The 25,101-nt window shown below is 49.6% G+C and overlaps 1 protein-coding gene across 1 annotated transcript in view; it reads left to right on the forward strand.

The window, feature by feature from the left end:
• Positions 1-25,101, forward strand: part of PAX8 (paired box 8) — a 55,172-nt gene that overhangs the window by 1,436 nt on the left and 28,635 nt on the right. The window lies entirely within an intron of this gene.

Here is a 25,101-nt window from a genome sequence, read left to right on the forward strand (position 1 = left end):
TTCTTAACCTTCCCCCAAACAAATAAAGAAATAAAGCTGCAAGGAAGGAAAACGAGCCTTTTCCTTTAGTTTAATTTAATGCTAATTAAACAGAAGAAAACTGCCGAAAACATAGCTCAAACGTTTCGAGGCTATCCCGTTTTATTTTTTTCCTAAATCCTCTCCGGAAAACCTGAGCCAGAGACCTCTATCTTTCTAATCAGTTCACCTAAGGCTGTTGCTTATATTTACAAATACATTCATAAGCTGACTCCTCCTGTTTTTATATGCCCATTTCTCTCAGGTTTTAGCTACTTCCCTCTGCCTGGGACACTTCCTTTCTGAGTTCAGCTTTGCCTGGAAAGCTTACCTTTAAGTTTTCTTTGGAACAGAACCCTGGGGCGCAGGCAGCCACGGCTGCAGAGCTCTTCGCGGGAGCGAGGCCCAGCGCACCGTTTCCAAAAATCAGAGACGCCCCAGAAAAGTTTCCTGCACAGCCTTTGCTGACCTGGTGGCTGTAGCTCACCCTCGGCTCACTCTCCTCACTCTTGGCTGGTCTTGCTTGATTTTTTTCTACAGCTTTATTCTGAAAGGATGTCCAGAGCACATAGGGAATTATTGTGATGTGCTCTGTTCAGCAATGGGCTGAACCGTTTTTGTAAAATGTACTGGGAATTTTGTAGCATCAGGGAACAAAGATCCTCTAAAGCAAAACCATTTTTTAAAAATGTTTAAAGATCAATGCCACATAAACATTAAAATGAAAATAATACTGTATTGGTGAGGAAAAGAGTTTACCAAACGCAAGCAAGTTGTGATTTAAAATTATGTGCAATTAACTTGCCAGCAACCCTCTACCCCAGCTGCTGAAAATAGGTTAGTCAAGAGATAAAATGAGACTTACGATCCAGGAGGAACATGCCTCTAACTTCCTAGATCTGAGATGCAAAGCTCTATTCCTTCCTCTAGGTTTTCGAAAGGAGGAAAGGGGACCAAATGCATTTGGGAAGGTTCTAATTTTTTCCCAGATTTCTTGCCTGGGTTGAAAACAAGATCTCCGGATGGAAAACAGTCTCTAGGAACATAAAGAGGTATTGGGGTTCCTCAATTCATCTTTGTTTCAAGAGGGTCCATCCTCCGCCCTCCTCAATGCAAGTTAATTAGGAGATAATTTAGCTACCTTGTGAATTAGTTTTAAGATAAGTATCTTTTCAAGCTTTTGTCACTTTAATTGCTCCGCTGATTGATAAGAAGTAATTATTTCTAATTGACACTTTTTTGATGTCTATTGGAAGCATTTATTTGGGACCTTTTTGGGGTGGAAGAAAAGTTAATTAATTTTATCAGTCGATGCCCAAAAAGACTGTGCCTAATTTTGCTGAAGAGGACAAAGGAAGTGAAAGACACCACAACAAAAAAGTCAGTCTCACGAAATTTTAATGATTGCACCATTTTTATTCAAAGGATATGTCAAAACTTTCTATTTATGGCTCAAACCTTGGATTTTAACGGGGCACGTATTTAATGGGCATATTTTTTCCATGGGTAGCTTCACAATCCTTGTATATGCTGACTTCATTTTGGAGGTTACTCTGCTTTGTAATTAATTTTTGTGGAAAGTAAAATCAGTAGAACTTAAATGCTCAGAATACATAGCATCATTTTCATAAGAGATAATTGTAAGAAAGATTTACTAATCATCATCCCTGTTTTGTAATTATTGATAGAGTTGGGTATGAAGGTGAAACTTTACTTTGGTGGCATGCCTTTTCATACTTAAGCCTCAGAGTAAACAGTTTAATCATTCACATCCTCTGGAATATGTTACTCTGAAAGGGAAAGAAAGGAAAGAATCAAGAGAGGACACTGAGAGAAGGCAATGGGGGGAGGGGGAAGAGAGAGAGAGGGAGAAGGTGGCTGGAGAGAATAAAAATGAAAGAAGTTATCTCAGGAGTGAAGACAGCCAGGTGCACAGGACCTTTGCTGATGCGATATAAGAAAATGGAAATTCTACTTCAAAACACATCCTTTTGAACAGGGGTCTCTACCGCATTCCCTAAGTTACCCCTAAACACCACTGGAAATTTCCCACTTTTCTGTGCATAAAAAGGAAGCCAGAAAATATGCACTGTGCTGGTGCGGGGTGAGGTGGGGGGAGCTTATAAAGAGATTTGAGTGTTGTTTATTTTTATTATTAAAGCTCCTGTGGTCTTCACTCCTAGCTGTATACCCACAAGCTTTCCGTAGATAGACTTGTGACTCACTGACATAGGAAAACGTTTCCACACAAATCCAAAGTGGAGACACAGACTTGCACACACTCGTGCACGGCTGAAATGAGAGAAACACAATCAGACAAGATGCACTCCTGTCAGGTTAATTTCAGCCAGGGCCTTTTTCAATCATTTATGTATAAAATCTTGTCTGCTTTTAATGATGTTTCTCCCAGATTACGTGGAGCTGCAAGAATGAGGAAACATTTTAAACGAAAAAAAGAAATTTAAGACGTACAAACAGTAGATAATATCACATACCAATCTCACTATTAGTGAAACTGAAAAAATATATAAATAATGCAAAAAAAAATCAGCAAGGGAGAGTTTAGTAATGGAAAATTCCCCTGCAATTAAATGAAACAGTAATTTAGTAGAGATATGCCTGAGTGAATTAGCATTTATTAATTGGTTCTCATAAAAACAATTTGTGTGTGTGTTTTGGGGGTGTGTGTGGATATTTAAAGTATTTATTTTTCATAGGAAAAGTTCCTCAACTATGCCTATCAAAGTGTATAGTGATCCCTTTCTATTTTGTGAAAAATCCCCATGCTGTCACTGGTGAATTTCACCTGCACACAAAGAATGTGGGGTGAGGGAGATGAGGCCCTTTAAATCAGAAGAATGAAGCTGGTCCCCTCTTCTCTTGGGACATTTCCAAGTGTGAAACCAATGAGAAACACATTGGCAGGGGCTGTTACGCTCAGAAACATCCAGACCTGGTCCTGAGTAGACTCCCAGGTGACCCATCTCCCCTGGGGCAGCACTAACCCAAGCAGGCAGAGGAGGCTGCTCTGTGGCTGTGCCCCCTGCCCTCCCCAGCCTGCTCCAGCATCCTCGGCAGCTCAGGCAGGAACTGCAGTTTGTAATCTCAGCGAGGAGCTTGCTAGGGTTGACTGGTGCATGGATGTGTTTACTTTCTCTCGCCACAGTTGGTCTGTCTTCAGTTCTAAGCATTTTAAAGCTGCTCTATTTATCAGTTCAAGAGGTGCCGAGTTCTCAGTTGCGCTGAGAAAGCTTTGAGCTCTGTGGTTCGGAGTACACAGGAGCCAAAAGATAAAAGAAACGATTTCATGGAAGAAGAAGAAGGAGAAGAGATGATTTTTAAAGGAGAGGACAAGAGAATGCAGCCCTATTCCAGACTGCAGTCTGCTTTTGTTTTAGTTGAAACTTAGGGAACAGCTGAGTCACTGGCCCCCATCAGCCCCCACTCCCTTCAGAGATAGAACTTGGGGGTATAAAACACCCTGTAAAAAGGGAAGAATGCACCCCACACTTGGAGCTCTTTGGGTGAGTGATTCTTCTGGGTTTAGATGGGAACACTTCAGCCTGGGGTTCTTTTGAGAAGGGGCTAGAAGATGTTCTGCCAAGGAGGTCTGTGTAGTGACTGCTTTCTGCAAGGGTGCTAGATGTTTCTCTTTGGGAGAAGAAATAGAGAACAACAATCCAGGGGCCTCCTGGTTCCTGAAAGCTCCACCATCCCAGGCCAATCCCAGTTCATTCAGTCCATGATCAGTGTCTCAGGGATGGAATCTCTGGGTCAGGGTTGGGTAGGAGAAGGCATCCACTCTTCCTTATTTATCTGTGGTCATGACACTCTCTTAAGTGGATCTTTGAGGGTCCACTTAAGACTGTCTTAATTATTTCCTCAGGTCCAGAGTTAGGGCTGACAAGCCTATTGGGGTTTTTTGAAAGCCCCTCTAGATCTCACCCTTGGCCAGGTGGGGACACGATGAGCAAATGTCTCTTACATGGGCCATGGGCCAGAAAAATCTTTATGGGAAGCTTACTATTTTAAACCCACAATTCATGTCATTGAGCCTAGGCTTTACCTTGACTGGGGCTCTGTCCCCAGGAAAGGGCCTGGCTAGAAACCAGAATCTCCTTACTAAGGCATGTCCAAGATGTAGGGGAGGGAAGCTCAGGAGTTCCCCCAGGAGTAGGTGGGTCCTGTGTCCATTCCTCAGGATCTCTTCCCCCCCCCGCCCCCGGCTAGTCCTGAATGCCACAGAGGGTGTCCCGTCTCACTAAGGCTCAAGACAGCCAGCCCATAGGTGCTTCAGCTCTGTGAGTGCCACTCTTATATTCAAAGAAAGAGAAGTAATACGCAAAGAGCTCAGCACGCCCTGGCACTTAGTGAGCCCTCAGTAAATGAGAGCTGTATTAGTATCTTCATACTATTATTGGTATGGTAACACTGGAGAGGGCACATCCTCCTCCAGTTTAATTCCCAGGCCTCTGCCAGGTAGGTATTGTTATTGACATTTTTGCAGAAGAGAAGGGACCGGATGCTGAAAGATGCTGATCTGACTCCATGCCCCCCTCTGCCCCCACACCCCCTTCCCAAAGTCCAGCTCATCCAAACTCCCTGTAGCTCATCCAAACTCATGCCTGCAGCTCCACCTGGAATTTTGGGCCTGGTCCCGTGGGGAGAAGATACAAGGGCCTATACTGATAGCAACAGTGATGGTGACAGGCAGGGCCTTCAGTCTACCAGCTTGTTCTCCTCATCAGTGTCCCTAATTATTCTCCAGCTCAGTTAGGGGAGATCTCTTTTCAGTGCAGTTCTCAGTCTTCCCATCTGCCCAATGGGACAAGTGGCGCCTATCTGGATGTCCCTCCTGGAGGTCGCTGTGAGGAGGGAGGAAACGATCAGCCACTAGGAAAGGCAGAGAGAGGGGGCTTTCTTTAAACACATGTGCCCAGGGTTGCCATGTCTCCACCTACACCACAAAAGGGGACGGCAAAACTCTGGCACCTCAATAAGTAGTAGGCCAGCAAGGAGCTTGGTCCCTTGGCCATCTCCAAACTGCACTTGGCCTCCCTCCGTGGGTCCACTTTAGAGACTAATGAGTTAGTGGGTGTGATGGGAGTTTAAGAGTTCCTGGGAAGACCCAGCCGCGGAGTCCGGGGACACCGCTAGTGCCCCGTCCACAGGCAGCCGGCACTGAGCACTGACGTGCCCCATCTCATTTCCCCAAGTTTAAGTTCATTCCGTCTGCTGCTTCCTCGGGGTCCCTCTCACCCAGGGGTTCAAAACCATATCTATCATCTGCTCCTTCAGAGCCGCCTCCGTGGTTCAACTTGTAATGTTAGCCGGTAAGCGTTTTAATTTTAATGTTTTCACTCTTCGCTGAGAGAACAGCTGCCCAGCTCCTGAGCCGGTTGCATTTCTCAGATAAAAACCCATCCATAGTTTAAGCAGAGAGATTGAGAGAGAAAAAAACCTTTTCTTCCTCTCTCCCTTCTTTCAACTCTTTTCTTTCTGCTCCCGTCTTCAGCCACGATGCCCATCAGTTTTTCTCTTGCACTTGCTCTCCTAAGTGGCCTCGGAGTGACCTGAGTAGTTAGTGCTAATTAGTCCACTGGGACATATTGTCCCTGTCAGACCCACACAGCGAAGAGGTCGGGAGCTGGTAGGGTGACGCATCTAAGAAACAGCTTAATCTGCTGTCATCATGTGAACTGCATGTTTGCACACCCAGGGCCCTCTGTGTGTGTCGCATTTTTGATCCCTCCGCTTCCCCAGGAGGACAGCAGAACTATTATTCCTAGAATAAACTCTGGGACCAGGAAGTGTCAAGAGGGTGAGGGAGTTTGAAGTCACTGTGAAGCCAGGGTCCTGTGGCAGGCTCCCCATCTCTCCAGGCAGCAGGAGGGGCTATGCCTTGGAAGCTTTGCCTGTCCTGACCTTGCTGTTTTCTTCCTGTGTGACCTTAGGCAACTCAGTTGTCTCTCTGGGCTTGAGTTTCCTCACGTGTATAAAATACAAAGATGTTGCGGGGCTTCTAGAAAGTACTGAAGGTAAAACCAGTATCCCCACCTGGCACATAGCAACTGCTGAAGAATTTTTTTTTTTCTTGCTTCATACAGGGGTCACCAGGGAGGAGAGTCTCCAAAAATTCTCCAGGGCAGATTGCCCAAACATTACATTGTTTTAGTATTTCCTGTGAAACTCTCTGTGAGTAACTTGAAACCCAGCCTTGAAACTTTGTTCCTGTCAAAATTTAGGACAGATCTTTCACGTACTCCAGGTGGACAAATTAAGAGGTCTACTGCCCAGGGGTGTTGGATTAAATGAAAAGACACTTGGGAAGCGCTGACTCAGACCCCCGTGGCCATTACTAGCTCCGACCGCCTCTCTCTCTGGAAAACAATTTCTTATTTCATTTTACCAGAAAACCCAGTCATGGGGGAAACACTAGAATGGGCTCTCCGTGAACTTTATGTTGGAATCCAGAACATTCTAGAGTTTTCGTAGAATTTAGGGTCTTAGAGGAAAGATGAGCTGAAGGGGTGCGCGGCTATGCTGTGCGTAAGAGAGGACCCCGGAGAGATGTGTCTTTGTACTTGTTCTTAACTGACACAAAGTCATACATTTATCTTTAAAAAGTTAAAATTCACTAATCTCTCTTTCTCTCTCCCTCCCTCCACCCCACCCCCAGCTTATAGTTTCCTGCTTTGTATAATAAGCATCCAACTTTGTCCTGACAGCAAACCCTGGTTGACATTTAAAATTAGCTGAGTGCCAAGGTCACTCATTCCAGCTCTGTTTGGTCTTCTCCTCTGACACTGAGATCGTTCTTGAGTGCTGTCAAAATGGAGTTTGGCGGGAATGGGGCAACCTCTTGACAAGTCCTTGGGCAACTGGCTGTGATTTTGAGGTGGAAACAAGGGGGGTGTGGAATGAGGATGGGAGGGAGAATGTCAGGGCAGGAAAGGTACTGGAGTCAAGCTAGGAACCAACTGGAACCCAAGGGTCGGTGGTTTAATTCAATGTAACAAGCCCTGGTGGAGAGCCACCCGCCACGTGCAGGGCGCCAGGCCAGTGATGGCGGCATCTGCTGCCCCGGTAGTGAAGGTAAAAATGACAGGGGTGATTCTCACTCCAGTGGGCAGCTGGAGTCTTGTGATTCTCTGTCGAGGAGACAGACTCGCAGCACCAGGATGGGCAAATCATCAGACAAAACAATTCAGTGTTGGGACAATGACCAAAATTCAACAAGCCAGGTGGTAGGAACTCGGGAAAGGTCATTTATCTCCAAGAGCCACCCCCAGCTCAACCACGTCGCTGCCGACAACAGATAAACCTCACCTGGCCTTCTTGAGTCTGGTTGGTCCCTGGAGCACATGTCCCAGAGAGGCAGCACGTGAGCCTGTGGAGGCTCAACCAGCTCCGTGGGGGGTCTACACTGGGGCTCTGGAGTCCGGGTGACTGGCTGGCTCATGGCAAAATGTTGCCCTTCTGCTAAATCAAAATGCTTGCCAGATACTTCTGATGCATATCCCCCCCACCTTGAGAGATGTGCAGGCTTTATAGGATTTCCCTTCTAGGCCCCCCATCCCGTTGACAGTGTGACAAGGAGTAGGTCCTTCCGGTCCCCATATTCTGTGATGATAAAACAGTGCCCCACACCAGGGAGGTCTCCGTGCCCCCCAAGCTTTCCATCTCTTGCTGGCCACAGAGCTGCCCGACAGGTGCCCCTAACTGTGACAGGCCAGCCCGGACCTTGGGGCTCACCCTTTTGCAGGTGAGACCTGCTCTCGACGGCCCTGCTGGCAGTGACACCGGGGCTATCCTTGATTGCCTTCTCACAGCTGTACTCCTGGCTGGCTGGGTCCTGTTGGCTGGAAGGTCTCCATCTCCCTGGGAGATCTGAGGCCAGGAGCGCATCGTGCCTTTGCACACACTGCTCTCTGTCCCCACCTCCCTGGAAGTCACTGTCTGTACCACGGCATGGACACAATTGTGCACAGCCTTCTATTGTTTGCAGACATTTGTGTGTGTGTGTGTGTGTGTGTGTGTTTGTGTTCGCCAATCTGCCCCATGTGGATGGCGCCCATCTTGAGGCCAGGGAGCCTGTCTCTCTCCTCGCTTGAGGGTGGAAGGGAGCACCTATGGATCTGGCCTTGGGGATTTTGAGTCCCCCTTCGACCACTCACACCTGCAGAAAAGTAGACTCGAGTTTCCCGCCTCGGCAGGCTCCTGGGAGGACTGGCTGACCTCAGGCCCGTGAAAGACTTAGCCAGGGGGTCCCTGCTTTCCAGCTATCCTCCGCCAGCCCAGCTCCAACGCCACCCACCCCTAAAGCCTTCCCTCCTCTCCGCCCCTCCCCCAGGGCCCCTAGCACTTTACTTTTATGGCATGTTTTACAGTCTGCTTTGGAAAGGAATCTTTCTCTCTGTGGCTCATGCCTTCAAGATTTGACCCACCTGAACACCTGTGAGTGTGTAGCCCTCACACATCACAGGAGCTTCATAGGATTTTGTTACATCAGATAATGTACCCTAGACCCCAGAGAAGGGATTCCCAGGTGAGACCCTGTGGCCACATTTTACGGACGAGGAAAGGAGACTCACGGGGCTGAGCCTTGCCCCAGACCCCAGTGGCTTAGTGGCACAGCAGAGCCTCCGTGCTTTAACCAGCTCTCTGTCTGTGATCCCAGGGCTGCCTTCCATGTGTGCCGGGGTGGAGTGAGGACTGACTCAGGTCCAGGGAGTGCTAGCTATGGCCTGTTCTAAGTGAGCACTGACCCAGGGGACTGGGAAGAGGGGCTCCCACGCCTGCTGGCAGGGACCACTGAAGCCCAGAGACACCAACACACAGACACACAAATGCACACACCCACATGTATGCGCACATGTACACAACACACACACATACACACAAATGTACAGTGCTGCACACGTATGCACTCACACATACCCCCAACCGGGGTTGGGACTCGGGGGAGGCACAAAGGTATCCAGAGGGCAAAATTGAAGGGAGAGCTTGCTCTCAGGTGCACGAAAGGGCAAGGCTGGCCCTGAGAGTGAGCGCCTACTTAAAGTTTCTCCCCTGGGTGCCTGGCTGTCCTGCCCTAGTCCCCTGTATATGATACACACACTCACACAGCCAGTTATACACGTGGGCGACATATGCTCACACACATGCTCATAGGAAGCCCTTGCTCTGGGAGACCCCAAGAAATATAGTCAGGAAAATACAGTTGCCATTGCTGAGTCCCTGCTGAGTCCACACTTGCTGAGAAGCACCGATAATAGACAAGGTAGGGAAAGTGAGGTCCAGGATATCCAGGGACTCTGCTCTGTGTTGTGGGTCAACTCTGGGCATTTTAGGCATGAGGTCACAGACCTGTGACCACCATGTTCTTGCCACCTATGGTTTGAGATCTGAGCAAAGGAACTCCGGTGTCCAGCCATGCCCTCCTGCCCAGGCCCCCACTTAAGTGACAGGACATAGGTGGTCGTGGGGACCCTGCAGAGACCTTGTTTTCAAATAAGACCAAATGACAATCATTTGCATAGACTGTTTGGGTCAGTGTCAGAGCCACTAGCAACCCTCTGTCTCTGGGATTCACGGTGGCTCTTCCCAGATGAGGACAGAGTTACTGAGCAAGTGGGCAAGAGCAGCAAGACTGGCTTATTCTAGAGATCTGGCCTCTTGGTCCCCTGAGGATGGCAACACTGGTGGCTGAGTGCTGTCACCGGTGGGCTCCGGCCTCTGCTCAGACCATGAGAATATCCTGTCTAATCTTCTGCTGCTGCTCCAAACTCCCTGGCAGCTCTGTCCCCTGAGCCACTCGGCCCTCACCCTGCAGCCCTACGAACACACGTGCCCCTGTTCACTAAAACGTGCAGGGCCACCGTGAGTGTGTGCCGCAATCTCACGGATGCACAGGCCCGCTGCAGCACCTGTGTGAACTGATTATTACAAACAATATGGCGTCATCACGAATGCTTTGTACATTTCGTCAACAAATATTTGTATAACCTTCATAAATCAGTGATTCTCAAACAATGTTTCCCTGCAGAGCAGGCAAACGTGCTCCTTGATATAATGAAACTGAGCCTCAGTGGCAGCAGAAAGCGCATTTGTGGACAAACCACCTTCGAGTTCAAGGGGTAATTTTTTTTCTATTTAATGGCCGTGACGTCGTACATGCTTTAGGATCCGGGATCGAGTTAGCAGAGCACTATACTTTTTGCTATGCGGAGCTCGCCGTGCACTCACGCTCTTGGTGGAAGTGCGTGTGGCCTTTCCAGGTGCCCTGTCTCCTGACAAGTGTCAGAACAGCTAGTGTTGATGTGAGGCTGGAGTTGCCGGATGTCTGATTGGTGGGTGCAGCACCCCGATTCTGTGAAACGGTAAGATGTGCATGCCTGGGTGGGTAGGCGTCTGAGCATTTCCAACACAGAGGATTTGCGCTGCCGCCTTCGAGGAAGGAGCCCTGTAGGAGCACCTGGATGGCTCAGTCAGTTGAGCGTCTGACTTTGGCTCAGGCCATGATCTCATGGTTCATGAGTTTGAGCCCCGTGTCTTGTTTCCTGTCAGTGCAGAGCCCACTTAGGACCCTCTGTTCCCCCCTCTCTCTGCCCCTCCCCGCCTCTCACACACTCTGTCTTTCTCAAAAATAAACATGGAAAGAAAGAAAGAAAGAAAGGAAGGAAGGAAGGAAGGAAGGAAGGAAGGAAGGAAGGAAGGAAGAAGCCATGTCCCTGGGCCCCCACCTCTCACTTTCACTTTCTCAGTGAGCCCCCTGCTCTCCAGGCATGTGGTATTTGGCGCACATGTGCCGATCATGTAAGGGACCCAGTGGCTTTGCGACAGAGTAAGGACACTTGGCCACCTAGCTTAGTCACATTGCCCCTCTGCCTCCCTCTCTGCTGCCCTGGAGCATTCCTAGGGCCATGCTGCTCTCTTGAGGTTTCCTTAGAAGATCCCATCACCCCCAACACCTTCATCCCAGCCCGCTGTCCATCAGCTCAGGCTGTTACCATACAATGCCATGCACGGGGTGCTTAAACAACAGAGATTTCTTTCCCACAGTTCTGGAAGCTGAGAGGCTGAGATCAGAGTTCCAGCATGGTGGAGTCTGGTGAGGCCGCTTCTCCTGGCTTGCAGACTGGGACTTCACCCTGTGTCCTCACATGGCCTTTACTTGGTGCACGTGTCTGGGGAGAGAGAGAGCTGGTGTCTCTTCTCCTAAGACTAATCATTATCATAAGCTCTAATTATAAGCACTGACCCCATCATAAGGGTCCACCCACATGACCTCATCTAACCCTATTTGTCTCCGGAAGGCCCCACCTCCAAATACCATCACACTGGGGCTTCAACATGTGAATTTGGTGGGCGGGTGGGGGGGCTCGAGGGGAGGACACAAGCATGTAGCCCATGACACCAGCCATAGAGCTCACCTTTGGTCCACTACTCTCTAGAGATGCTTCTATTCCCAACCATCTACCGTCCTGAGACTGTCTCCTCTCCTCCTGGCCTATTTCTCTCCTAGTGGGTACCCAGCCTGGCCCCTGGTCCTCGATCACCAGAGGGTTTACTCTGACTCCTAAAGAAGCATCCAGGGTCCCTCTGCTCTCTGCCTCTGACTCCCCGCATGCCTGTGCTTGCCTGGCAGTGCCCTGTGCAGGTCCCTGACTGCACACTCCCCTCCCCGCCACCCGCCCTGTGCTTAGCTACTCCGGGATCCTATGACACTCCCTCACCCTCTCACCCAGTCATGCACCCTCCGGCCACATTAGCTTTGAGCTTGAACTCCATACTGTTTCAAAGGACATTTGTACTCTATCTTTCGGTTTAATGAATAAACATGCATGGAACCCTTCAGTGGGTTCTGGGCTTTGGGGAAGCAGAACTCAGGAGACCTGGCTGCTGCCTTCATGCTGCCATTCTAGAGAGAATGGAAACAAATGGGACTTCTAGCCACAAGCCAAGAGAGAAAGGGAGAGCTTCAGTCCAGATAGACACACACTGCTGAGCTAGTGGGAGAGGGAGGTATGTGGCGCTATGATCGGGGGCAGGGGTGGGAGCTGACCCGAGGGCAGGGGCAGGACTCTAGCAGAGGACTCTGGGTGGAACCAGCGGGAGCAGAGATGTGGAGGCCTAGGAGTGTGGGCAGCCCACAGAGACCAGAGTCAGCTCTGGGCAAAGGGCACAACAACGGAATGTCAGCTGGGATTTATAGGGGGCTTTGGCCAGAAAGGCCAGGCTGAGGCATCGTTGACAGGAGCCCTGCTGTCAGGGTCAGGAGGCCTGGGCCAAGTGCCCTCAGTGTACATGTGCAGGAGTGTTGTTCTCGCTGTGCATGAAAACCTCCATCCTCTCCTGGCTTGATTTCACACTTCCCTTGTCGTTGGTTTTCATACTCCTTTTAGCTCTCTTGCCAGCGCCGCATACCTATTTTATCCTCTTTGAGCTTGTGGTATTTTTATTAAGGGGAACAGCTTGGCAATAATCTGTGATAGCTAGATGATTCACATTATCAAAATGTTCAGATTTCTCTCCTTTCCCAGCCCCGTTCCAGAGAATCTTAGCCTGGTGATTTTCCAAAATAATCTTGGAGTCCTGTTTGCACTTCCTTTTAATCCAATCATTAACAGGCATTTGTGGGCAAACCGCTGGTGTAGGATTTGAGAACATTCTATCCCACCTCCCTGATGATGTTTCCCACTACTTCCATATGCAAACCCATGTTCCAGCCAACTAGTCTTTGTTTCCAAAACACACCGTGTGCAGTACCCCCTCTGCGCCATTGCCCATGCAATGGTAGCTGCCTAGAACATCACCCCTACTCCTACCCTTTTGACAAAGCTCTGCCCACATTCCACTTCCCTAACCCAACCCTTTCTGTTCCCCTCAGCTTTAGTGACCATCTGGTCTCCCCACCGCACTCGCCTCTGAGCTTGGCAAGAGTGAGAACTCTTCATTCTCTCTATATCCCCAGCACCTGGACATAAAATCCTATATCAAATGAGGGCTCCAAAAATGCCCATGATGGTAGGGTTTTTTTTTTTTTTTAAGCTTATTTATATACTTAGAGAGAAAGAAAGAGTGGGGGAGGGACAGAGAGGGAGAGAGAGAATCCCAAGCAGGCTTCAAGCAGTCAGCATGGAGTCCAACACAGGGCTCGATCTCACAAACCGTGAGATCATGACCTGAGCTGAAATCAAGAGTCAGATGCTTAACCCAATGAGCCCCCCAGACCCCCCGATAATGGTAATTTTGACATAATTCTCCAATAGGCTGTTTTTGTTTTGAAGTTGACCTAACTTGTACATTTGAGCTTTGCGTATAAAGTTTTCCCAACGCGAAGCACACTTGTCCCTTTCACATGATATTGCTGTGATCACTCTTCTATTTTCCTTATAATAAGGGGTACTATGGGACTAGAGGGCAGGGAATGCGGCTATTTTGGAAACCTGATGCAGCCACCAAGGCCTGAGCTGCCCTACTGGGACACCTCCCGGGCCTGAGGCACCTTGCTGGCCCAGGTCCGGATGGGTGTGTTGAGGCTGGGCAGCAGTGACCATTGGAAGTAGCAAGTACTGGCAGGCCTGGGAAAGATTGACCCAACAGGGGTCCTTCCTCGTGGATGTTGGCCACCAACTTGGCAGGGCGGATGGCCAGATTTGGGGCCATCTGTAAGGACCGATGTTACAAGATTCTGTAGGCTGTGAATTAAATGCCCCAAACTCCTCTGGCACATAGGAGATATATGCTAGATGCTTAATAAATATTAAGTGAAATAACCATTTTTAAAAATTTGCTTTTTACCAGTGTTTCTCAAGCCTGGTCTTCCAGCATCAGAGGCTCCTGGAGCTCTATTAACAGATGTAGGGTCCTAGAGTCTGTACCCAACACAAGTGCCCAGTGATTCTGCTGTGGATCAGCTTTTGAGAACCACAGACCCCAGTCGGCCCATCAAGGCCCAGCCAGAGGTCTTTCACATGTAGAGACAGTCGTGCTAGCCTGCTGGGCAGACAGCCCTTCTTCCCATACAGTAGCCCTGACTCTCCGAGCTTTCCCATCTGGCTGTGGGCAAGAGTGGATCAGGCTGTCATGCAGTCTCAAGTCTGCGCTTAACTGGCTGCGCACAAGCCCGTTAACCTTCTAAGTCAGCGTCTTCATCTAGAAAATAGTCTCAACGTGCTAGCCCCACCTCTCTCACAGAGTTATGGAAACCCATCCCTGATAAAACCAAGGCCCAGTTGATATTTATTAAATTTAATTACCTTTAAGAATCACTTACTTGCCAGCACTTTGAAAGGGCTCTACAAATGTTAGGTGAGTCCATAAACCAACCCTTAAAGTCAATCCAGAAAGTTCTTGAAAGAGGGAGAAGCCTGGATGTCCTGTTTGACTAGGGTGGGGGGAACCCAGTCTGGCTGGGTAAGAGTGATTGACACCTACGTGGAGGCTTTGCTATGCTGATGTGTTGACATTAAAGAAGTTGCCACATGATAGAAGGATCAGGAATGGAGACCAAGATGGTGGCTCCGTAGGAACGAGAGCAATGTCAGGAGGAGCAGGAGCATGCAGAGAGGGTTAAATGTTGGAAAGTGCTCTCTGCCTGGCTGAGCCTGCCTCATGCTGCAAAGTCACTTGGAGAGATAGCCAAACATCCCAGGAGAGTAGAGTAGTCCAAGGACGTGCCCCTAAGCCTGCTGGGTCCAGTTCAGAGCCAGAATCCTGTTGATCTGTGCATTTGTTTGCTGGGGCTGCCATAACAAAGTACCACAAACTGGGGGGCTGAAATAACAGAAAGTTGTTGTCTCACAGCTCCGGAGGCCAGAAGTCTGAGATCAAGATGCTGGCAGAATTGGGGTTCCTTCTGAAGACTGGGGTGAGGGTGGGGCCGGGGCAGGGAGGGAGTCTGTTTTCCATGCCCCTCCCCTAGCCCCCATGGGCTTGCTGGCCATCTTTGCTGTTCTTTGGCTTGTGGCAACATAACTTCAGTCTTCACATGGCATTCTCCCTGTGTCATCTCTGTGTGTCCAAATTTCCCTTTCCTTAAGGACACAGTCATATTGTATTAGAACCCACCCTAATGACCTCATGTTGATCATTTGTAAGGACCTTATTTCCAAATAAGGTCACATTCTGCAGTACTGGGGGTTAGGACTTAAACATACGAGTTTTGAGGGGACAAATTCAACACATAACAATCTGAGTGTTGCAGGTTGTTGATCTGGGTCACCCCCCACCCTGCCCTGAATGGACCCTTAGCTGCTTTAGGTCCAAGTGACACCAGATGTAGAAGCATCTGTTGGGACGGACAGAAGAGGAGGAGAACCCAATATGGGCTCCCTAGAGCTTTTCTTGTGGTGCCCACCCCAATGCTCCCACAGAGGAAGGGACTCTGCTTCGCAAACCCGGAACCCACAGACAAGAACCTCGAGTCTGGGTTCACCACATAAGCAAATAAAAATGACAAATGAATAAGCTGGTAAGAGGAGCATAAATGTTTTTCAAGGTGTGTTGAGGTTCAGAACACATACTGCCCAACTTTCTTCCTCCTCTGTCTGCCAAGCTGGCCCCAGCAAAGTTGGTGCCTAGGTCTAAAGTGGCCTCCTTGAAGGTGAGATCAACAGGGATTTAGGTCAGAAAAGGTGAGTCTTGGCTGTGCCATGAAATGAGTCTGTGACATTAGATGGGTCGCCTCCCCTTCCTGGCCAAGAACACTCTAGAAGGACCCACAACTCTGGAACTAACTAGGATACTGCCTGTGGCCACCTCCATAGTCAGTCAGCCAGAGCATCTCTCTCTGCCATCATGCAGGTCACGTGGCAGCCCAGGGGGCCCACTGGGTGCCACTTTCCCTCATCTTCCTACAGGTAGCCTCAGGGCCACCCACTAGTAGCTTCCTGTGTGGAAAAGTTGCCCAACATCCCGCCACAGAGCTCTCTGTGCACACCCTCCTGGGGGTGTCTGACCTCCCAGGCCTGAGGGCATTCTCGGAGTGGCAGCTGTTGGGAGGACAGTAAAGATGGTTGCTGCCTCCAGACCAGATGAGGAAACTGAGGCACAGATAGGCAACGTCCCAGAGTGGGTGGAACTGAGGTCTCGGCACCCCTGTTCCCTCCCCTGAAACGATAACCTGCAGGCTGAGTCTACCTCTGTCTGTCCCCTCCTGGTTCCTTATGCAGCCGTGAGTGTGGCTTCTAGAGTGTGTAATTCACTTCGCTACGGTGCCAGGGTCTGGGGACCCAGCTGCCGTCAGGTGTGGAAAACACAGATACGCAGTTTTGTCACAGATTTTGCTCGGTGTGTCGGGCTCAAAAAAGCGGTTCCTCTTCATTTGTTCTTACCTGCCTCTCTCCTCAGGATGGCCAGGCCCCCCTTCTTCCCCTTCCCACTGCAGCCCCGAGGACTCTGCACCCACACACACACCCACACCCCCCACACACACACCCACACCCACACCCACACACACACCCCTTCCAACTGCCTCAAGTTCAGACCAAAGCTCACCCTCTCCAGCCACCTCCTTGCTGAGCTTGTCAGCCACCTCTTACCTTAATAAAGATCTCAGAGGCATAGAATCCCAGTTAGAGCGAATCTCCGAGGTCATTTAGTTCAACCCTCCAGGTGAGGCAAGATTCCCTGCTTCTCCTCTTCACGTGATCTCACTTCTATTCAAGATGTCCTTCATACCTCTGGCCTCTCAGTCACTGCAGTTACCCCACCCGCCAGCCGCTGCTTCCTTCCCTCTCTCCTTCTGCCTCTCCCTCTCCCCGTCACATCCTCCCTTGCCCGCCAGGGGTCCTTCTAGCTACCTCTCTTCTTCCTCCCCTTCCCACCTCTGGGTGATTTTTAAGTCAATGTCTACAACACCCACATTTATAACATTATAACTTTGAGCTATAGAACCTGGCAGAACAGTACATAACATATGTCATCAGGATACGAATTATTGATGATTCATCCTCATCTCCACCACACACACACACACATACACACACATGCACGCACATGTGCACACCCCCCACCAAAGGTATTCCACAGGCTTGTCAAAAGAATTGAAGGAGATGGTGCATGTGAACGGATTTTAAAATTTTAAGGGTCTATAATGTGTCAGGGATTATTAACTTGCAAGTTTCTCAAGGGCAAGAACTGTGTCTTCTATGCAGAAACCGTCTGCCCCCACACACCCAGCCTGGAATATTATTAGACGTAGACGGCATACTCGTTGAATTAAAATCTAATGAACTGAAACTTGCTTTAATATAGACCCATATTTTAAAAAACAGCATTAACATCCACAGGCCTCTGACCCCAGGGAGGGTGGTGGAAAGGTGTGGCACAGTGATTTCTGTGGCTGCTGGGCTTCTAAGGACGTGTCCAGGGTATGCTGGCACTGTCGCTTCACAGGTCTCCCTCCCCCTGAGATGCAGAGGCCCGGACCCTTTCTCCTGCAGCCCCTGGTGCATCATGTCCGGAGTCTGGAAGCATCTAAGCTCAGTGGGAAGGAGCCGAGAGGAATGACCTCTAGTCAACCTCCAGCCAGCACTAGGAAGGTCCACTGCAGCCTCTGACCAGAAGTTCATGTTCAAGCAGTTAATTAATGCTTTCAATAAACACGCATTGACCATCTACTGAGTGGATATAAACTTTGGGCAATCACCAAAGGAACTTTTTAAAATACAGGTTTAGGGACACCATGGCAAGAAAGTCCGGTTGAACTGACTGGAGGTAGAGAGTTGCCAGTGATTCCAGCAGGCAGCCAGGGGGAGCATGGCTGTCCCTCTGCAAGGCAAGCTTGTATGACCAGATAGGACACTGTACCTGCCCTCAAGTTGCCAGGCATCTAGGGGGCAGACAGAGCATCAATCCTGAGAGAGGCCTAAATAAGATTCAGAAAGAGGGCCATGGACAGGGGCAATCAGGGATGGGGGTAGGTAGGGAATAGTGGAGGTCTCTGACAGCTGGTCCAGGAAGGCTTCTGTCTGGGGAACGTGAATGCAACATGAATCCGCCCCAAAGCCACATCCTCAGAGAGGAGTTTTCACCTCTTCAGGGAGAAGAGGGAGTGTGCCTCTAGTTGGAGAACCAAGGAAGAAGGAGAAATGGTACCCAACCTTACTCACAGGGAGAACGTGGCTCATCTACTGTTCAGCCTACTGATGTATAGATCTGAGAAAGCTTACAGAGGCCTCCAGAAATCTCTGAGACAGCCCCAGTGAGGAACCTAGCCAGGGAGCCCTCGGTTTGGCGACCCTTCAGGACTCAGAAGAGCCCATGTTTCTCCCACTTACCTCCAGCTCCCTGGCCCCTGAGTTCCAGGCATCCAGACTGGACTCAGGACAGGGCAGGGCCTCACATCAAGTGGGACTTCTCTTAGGAAGCGTAAGGGTCTACTGACATTTACAGCAGCTCCATCCTTGGAAACCCATGCACTGGGGCCCTTCCTGGGAGGGAGGTGACAGGGTTAATCTAAGGGCTGGGGGAGGCGGAGAAAGGCCTTGAAACACACGGTGAAGCCAACCAGATTAATAGAGGAAGAGAGAGGGGGGTAGACCATTAGGAAGACAAAGAGAAAATCATGCTGGAGCAATAGAAAGGGAAATCTAATATCAACTAGGGAAAAATAAATGGAGATTAGGGCAAACAAATTAGCTTTAATGGGTTCAATGCTAATACAAGAATAACAGCCGAGCTGCGAATGCCTTTGAGGGGAAGATGGGATAAAGAACCTGAGCAGTCATGCAGGCAATAAAGATGATGCAGGGAGGGGGTCGGCCAAAGGAGCGCAGAGGCAGAAAGAAGGGAACACTTGAGGTGAATGGGTAGGGGGGAGGCAGCGGGAGGCCTCTGTCATCTTTGACGGGACCCAGAGACTGGGGCAGAGAAAGGGCTGGGAGGAAATGAGAATGGGAGGCACAGGGGCAGCCAGCAAGGGCTGGAAATAAAGGAAAGGAAGTCAATCAAAAGAGAGGGCAGAAGGATCAAACCCAAAGCAGGAAAGACTGGGCAGAAAGGCAGTGGCGATGCATGGAACAGAGTGCAGGATTAACATGGAAGAGTACAGGGAAATAGAACCGAATTAGGTTAGGGGCGCCTGGGTAGCTCCGGCGGTTACACGTCCAACTCTTGGTTTCGGCTCAGGTCATGATCTCACGGTTTCGTGGGTTTGAGCCCCACATAGGGCTCTGTACTTGCAGCGTGGAACCTACTTGGGATTCTCCCTCTCTCCCTCTCCCTCCTCTCTCTCTTCCCCTCCCTCACTCATGCTGTCTCTGTCTATCTCGAAATAAATAAACTTTAAACATTTTTTTAAAAAAAGAACCAAATTTAGGATTAAAGAAAATCACAAAAAAGGAAAGATTAGGGCCTCAACAAAATGTAAAGCTGGGGAGGGTCCCGAAGTGGGCTTTAGAATGTACCCTTGTTTGGTAGGTGTCATGAAGGCACTATGGCTCTTAGAGAAGGGACAGATCTGTTCCGGAACCACCCCGTGCTGCCAGAGGCGGTGCCAGGGGTGGGCGGGCCGAGTGGCGCCTGGGAGCCCTATGCCTGAGTCTCAGTTCTGCCCCTTTGTAATGATGCAGCCTTGGGCAAGTTCCACAGGGCCTCTGCTCCTCATCTCCTCATCTGTAGAATGGGGACAGTGTGCTACCTACCTCAAAGGGCTGTCATGAGAACTCATGAAAAGATGCCCGTAGAGTGTCCAGCCTGGCTCTAAAGTAGGTACTTCCTGCCAGGCCGGCTCTCAGTGTTATTCCTAAGCATCGAGTAACGGGAGAAGGAGGTAGAATCCTGAAAATAGCCCTTGCTTCCTTCCTCCTTTCCCTCTTTCCTCTTTAAGTCCAACATTGACAAGATATCTGCCAAATTTGGTTCTTTCCCAGCTAGAGACTAATCCGGAAGAAACTTCTTTCCCCACCCTTTGTCTCCCTCTTCTGCTCCTCCCAGCCTTCTCTCCCTGTTGAGAATGAAAGAATAGTGCTAAGCCCTCTGGGCTGATCTAAGGCAGAACTTCTAAGGGAGCCAAACTTCTGATCCTATTGTTCCCTACGGGGCCTCTGGGAATTCGCTAGAACTTCGGGCTGAAAGAAGAAGGGAGCTGGAGTTTGTCCTCATGGCCTCCCAACATGGACACCTCTTGGGCTTCATTCAAGTATGTGGAGGTCCCACAAGACAGACAGAGCCCATCAGACCAGAAGAATAAATCAACACGGAAAAGCCCAGGAATCTATGAATAACCATCTCAACAGAGGTTCCAGGAATGGGGAAGTCAGAGCTGGGATTATTTCCTGTCCCTTAGGGTGTTCCAGAACCTTCCAAGAGCAAGATAATGACCAGGCCAGAATAGGCCTCTTCCTTTTCCTTCCCCTAGGAGCAGTGGCTTCTCCCAGCAGTTACCACCTCAGGGTTACCTCAGTTTTTCTTTCTGCTCTGCTTACAGCCCTCCAGCAGCCAGATAAGCAAGCTCCTATATTGAAGCATCTCGGCGGAAATACCTAGGGACAGGTCTCTGTGTTCTGACTGGTCACTCACTGCTGATTCTACTTAATGTGAGAGAGGTCTGAGGAAACCGGATTTCAAGACTGGCTCGGTCGAGCCCTTGGCCTTGAACACAAAGCACAGTGCTGAGCTTCTTGGCACTGAGACCTGGGACACCACTTTCTTTTTTAACTGGATCCTGTTAGACATAAAAGGGTGGCACTGCCCAGCAGCCCTGAGTCACAGACTTCTCCTCAAGCGCGCCTCTGACTCTGGGACGTCCGGGTCCCAGGAGGGGTAGCTGTTGACACTACACAGCAGTCATCCCTAGCCCGAGCTGTCTCTTGTGGCTCCTTCCCTCCAGGCACACTAANCCCCGCCCCCCCCACAGCCCAGAGCCATAAACCCCATGAGGGCCAAACTGTGTAGGTCACCTCGAATCTTTCTCCATGGGTCCTCTGAGGGAGGGTTAGAAGGAAAAGCCTTTTCCCTGGGGAATCTGCAGGCCTGCCTTGGTGACAGTCTCCTTGTGGGAGTGAAATGACACAGTAGCCGTCATCTCACAGGGAGCCCCGGCAGAACCAAACCGGCCATGCACGAGCCACGACAAGTGCTCATGCTGACGTCAACGGCTTGATGTAAAGGAAGGCCTCTGCGCTCACCCCGTGGCTCCTGCAGGAAGGCACACTTCTTTTTTCCTGGACTGTGATATCTGGACCCCTTTTAAAATAGCTCATGCCTAAGAGAATATGACTCTGGACGACAGAATTCTGCTTAGGGCAGAGAATGTGTGGGCTTCACTTTGCTTGTTTGGGGCCTGTTTACTTTCCTTCCTCCCTTTCTCTCTCTGTTGTTCCCTCCTGTCCTTCCTTCCGTCCCTCTCTCCCTTCCTTTTTTCCTTCCTCCCCTCCTTCCCACTCTTTCCTTTGTTCCTTCTTTCCCTCCTTTCCTTCCTTTCTTCCAGTAATTAACCAGTATTTATTGAGTGCCTACTGTGTACCAAGCATTATAGTAGATAGGGCTTCAGAGATGTAAAAAAAGCATCATCCCTCAAGGGGCAAAGTCTATGTAGCAGGACACAGCCAGTATAAATAGACACATATTCTGCCTCAAGTAGTGGTAGAGACTATGCCCCTGCATGTTTATTTACTTATTTATTTATTTTAATGTTTTATTTATTTCTAGGAGACAGAGAGAGAGACAGCGTGAGCCGGGGAGGGTCAGAGAGAGAGGGAGTCACAGACTGAAATAGGCTCCAGGCTCTGGAGCTGGCAGTCAGCACGGAGCCCAACACGGGGCTCGAACCCACGAACCGCGAGATCATGACCTAAGCGAAAGTCGGACGCTTAATCAACTAAGCCACCCAGGCGCCCCATGCCCTGGCATGTTTAAAAAGAAGGACCAGAGACAGCAGGCAGGAAAGGCAGGGGACACTTCCTGCAGGAGGGAGCTTCCTGAAGCGACTCAGGTATGAATACAAATCAATCAGGAGGCGATTAGGAAAGGCCACTCCAGCCATGGAGGACAGCATAAACAAGGACACAGGGGAGGATATGGATGCTATGAAAGAACAGCATGCAATTCTGTGCTGCTGGATCATCAGAAATAAGGCTCCGAGCGGTGGGAATAGAGGCTGGTGAGGAGAGGTAAGCCAGGGTCGGCTCATATGGACCTTGTCCTTCAGATTTAATAGCTTAGACCTCACCACACGGGAGGCGGTGCCACGCCCCAGCGGGCTTCCTCAGTGCAGCAGGGTACACGGTCAGACTCGGGTTTTAGATGTGTTGCTCCCCACAAAAGGTCATGTGTGCACACTGAGTGCAAAGACCAGTGAGTGCAGGTGACTAGTGAACCCCTACCTTTGTCCCAGATGATACATCACTTAGAGAGGTTTTCTTTGGTCACCTGGAACTAATTCTATGTCTCACCCTCCACTCCCTATTGTTTAATATTGTATACTCTATTGTGTCCTTCTTAGCACTATCCCAGCAAGAATTATACATTATTTGTGTGTTTACTTTTTAAATATCTACCTGTTTCTAGACTAGCAGCACCATGAGGTCAGGCATCAACTCTATATAACCAGTTCCAGTGAACTACCTGGCATGCATAGGTGCTCAATAAATATACGTCGAATGGATAAATGAATATATGATGTGTGAACGCTGGCGATGGCTAGGAAGGTACTGGTTAGGTAAAATTTAGGAGGTAAAAAATTTAGGAGGTAGAAAAGCCTATATATGTTATAGAACAAATGAGAGAAGAGAGACTAGTAAAGAGACACAAAAGCAGGTCTGAAGATATAGGAGACCAGGAGACAGCATTGTCACAGAAATCTCTTGAAGGAGGAGAACCTAGCGCCTGCACCACCCCCCATCCATCCAGTACTGAACTTGAGCACACGCTATACTGGAGGCACACAGTGAGGTGACCACTGAATAGCAAGGAAGGAAATGAAAGAAATAGGAATAGTGGGGCGCCTGGGTGGCTTAGTCGGTTAAGCGTCCGGCTTTCGCTTAGGTCATGATCTCGCGGTTCGTGGGTTCGAGCCCCGCGTCGGGCTCTGTGCTGACTGCCAGCTCAGAGCCTGGAGCCTGTTTCAGAGTCTGTGACTCCCTCTCTCTCTGACCCTCCCCTGCTCACGCTGTCTCTCTCTCTCTCCTAGAAATAAATAAAAAACATTAAAAAAAAAAAAAGAAATAGGAATAGCAAGTAGGACTACTTCTCGAGAAATCTGGTTGAAAACAGTAGTCAGAAAACATTTCGTAGTCAAAGGGAGAATACTGGGGAGAGAAGGGAGGGGTGGGGGAATGGTCATAGAAGAATGTAATTGTGTTCGTAGGTCCAGGGAAAGACCTAGTAGAAAGGGAGAGGTAAGTGACATAAAAGAAATGTGAAGAGGGCGCCTGGGGTGGCTCAGTTGGTTAAGCGTCCAACTCTTGATTTCGGCTCAAGTCATGATCGATCGCATGGTTTGCCAGTTCGAGCCTTGCATCAGGCTCTGTGCTGACAGTGCGGAGCCTGCTTGGGATTCTCTCTCTCCCCCTCTCTCTGCCCCTTCCCCAGTGTCTCTCTCTCTCAAAATAAACTAAAAAAATAAATAAATAAAAGAAAAGAAATGTAAGGATAATTTATGGAGTAGAGTTCCAGAACGGGTAGAAGGGTGAGGCATCAATGCAAAAAGACTGAGACGTATAAGCAATAGTTTTACCTGTCTCTGCCCCAGTGAGTTAGCCTCGGGGAGAGAAGTGCAAGGCACAGATATCAAGGCCGTGAAGCAAGATGGGGCTAAAGCCAGATGCAGAAGGCTGTCTCAGCATGCCCACCCCTTTTGTGCCAGTCCAAGTCCTAAGGTGCCCAGGGAGCCCATCACCATAGATGCCAGTGCAATCCAACGTGTAGACTTGGGGTGCAAGATGGAATGGGAGGTTGGAACGCTAGGTTTCTGTGGTCCTGGAACACTTTCTTTAAGAGTGGCTTGAGGCCCTGGTCTTTATTCCAGAAAGGCACCCGGCCAAGGGGAGCAGCTGGGAGATTGCAGTGGGAGACCACAGGCCCAGTGAGCCTGTGGTGCTGGGGAGGGACAGCATCACCAGGCTAAGTTGTGTCAGAGCCAGTTAGCATCGGCAAGGCCGTTCCTCCGTGGAAGGGGAGTAGGCACGCTTGATCTAAAGGACATCCCAAGGCAGCCACTAAACCCCTCCCACTATAGTCCTGCCAAGGCTCAAACTCCCACCTTGACACCCCTTGGAGATAAAGCAAAAATCCCCAGGGAGTTACATGGAAATTTTCCCAGAACCACACATTGAACCAATGTCACCCCAGGACCAGGCAGAGGCGCAAGGACTGAGACAGAAAGAAAGAGGAGAGTATTGGAGTTGGCCACTTAGAGCCCCCACAGTGGAGAGTCCGTGCAGTGTGACCATCACAACAGCCCCCTAAACACACACACACACACACACACACACACACACACACACCAGCCCCTCATATTCAAAAAGCAATGTTCTGTCTCATGTATATACTGAAGCATTAATTAGACTTTTACGACAGGTGCCAGGTAGACAAAGACAGGGCCCCTGCCGTTGAGGAGGACCCTTTGGAATATAAATAGATAAAGAGACTGATCGGTGCAGTCAGTGACATGACAGAGACTTGCATAAAGGACTATGGGGACCCAGGAAAATTCTCCATGTGTCTGAAAGGTTTGGGATTGGTACGTGTAACAAGAGTTTTGAACGATGAGCCTCTCTCTTTTCCTCCTACCATTCCTGTTCCCTAGAGCTCTATAAGGGGTGAAGAAATTACCAGAGAAAATCCTAATGCCTTCATGAATGGCACTGTCCTGAGTATATACATTTCTGGACAGCAGGCTTCATCTGGGTTTTGCAGGGATCAAAAGCTTGGGGCGCCTGGGTGGCTTAGTCGGTTAAGCGTCCGACTTTCGCTTAGGTCATGATCTCGCGGTTCGTGCCCCGCGTCGGGCTTTGTGCTGACTGCCAGCTCAGAGCCTGGAGCCTATTTCAGAGTCTGTATCTCCCTCTCTCTCTGACCCTCCCCTGCTCATGCTGTCTCTCTCTCTCTCTCCTAGAAATAAGTAAAAATATT

Source organism: Crocuta crocuta, unplaced genomic scaffold, assembly GCF_008692635.1.
Source record: "Crocuta crocuta isolate KB4526 unplaced genomic scaffold, BGI_CrCroc_1.0 scaffold67, whole genome shotgun sequence".
NCBI classification, from domain to species: Eukaryota; Metazoa; Chordata; class Mammalia; order Carnivora; family Hyaenidae; genus Crocuta; species Crocuta crocuta.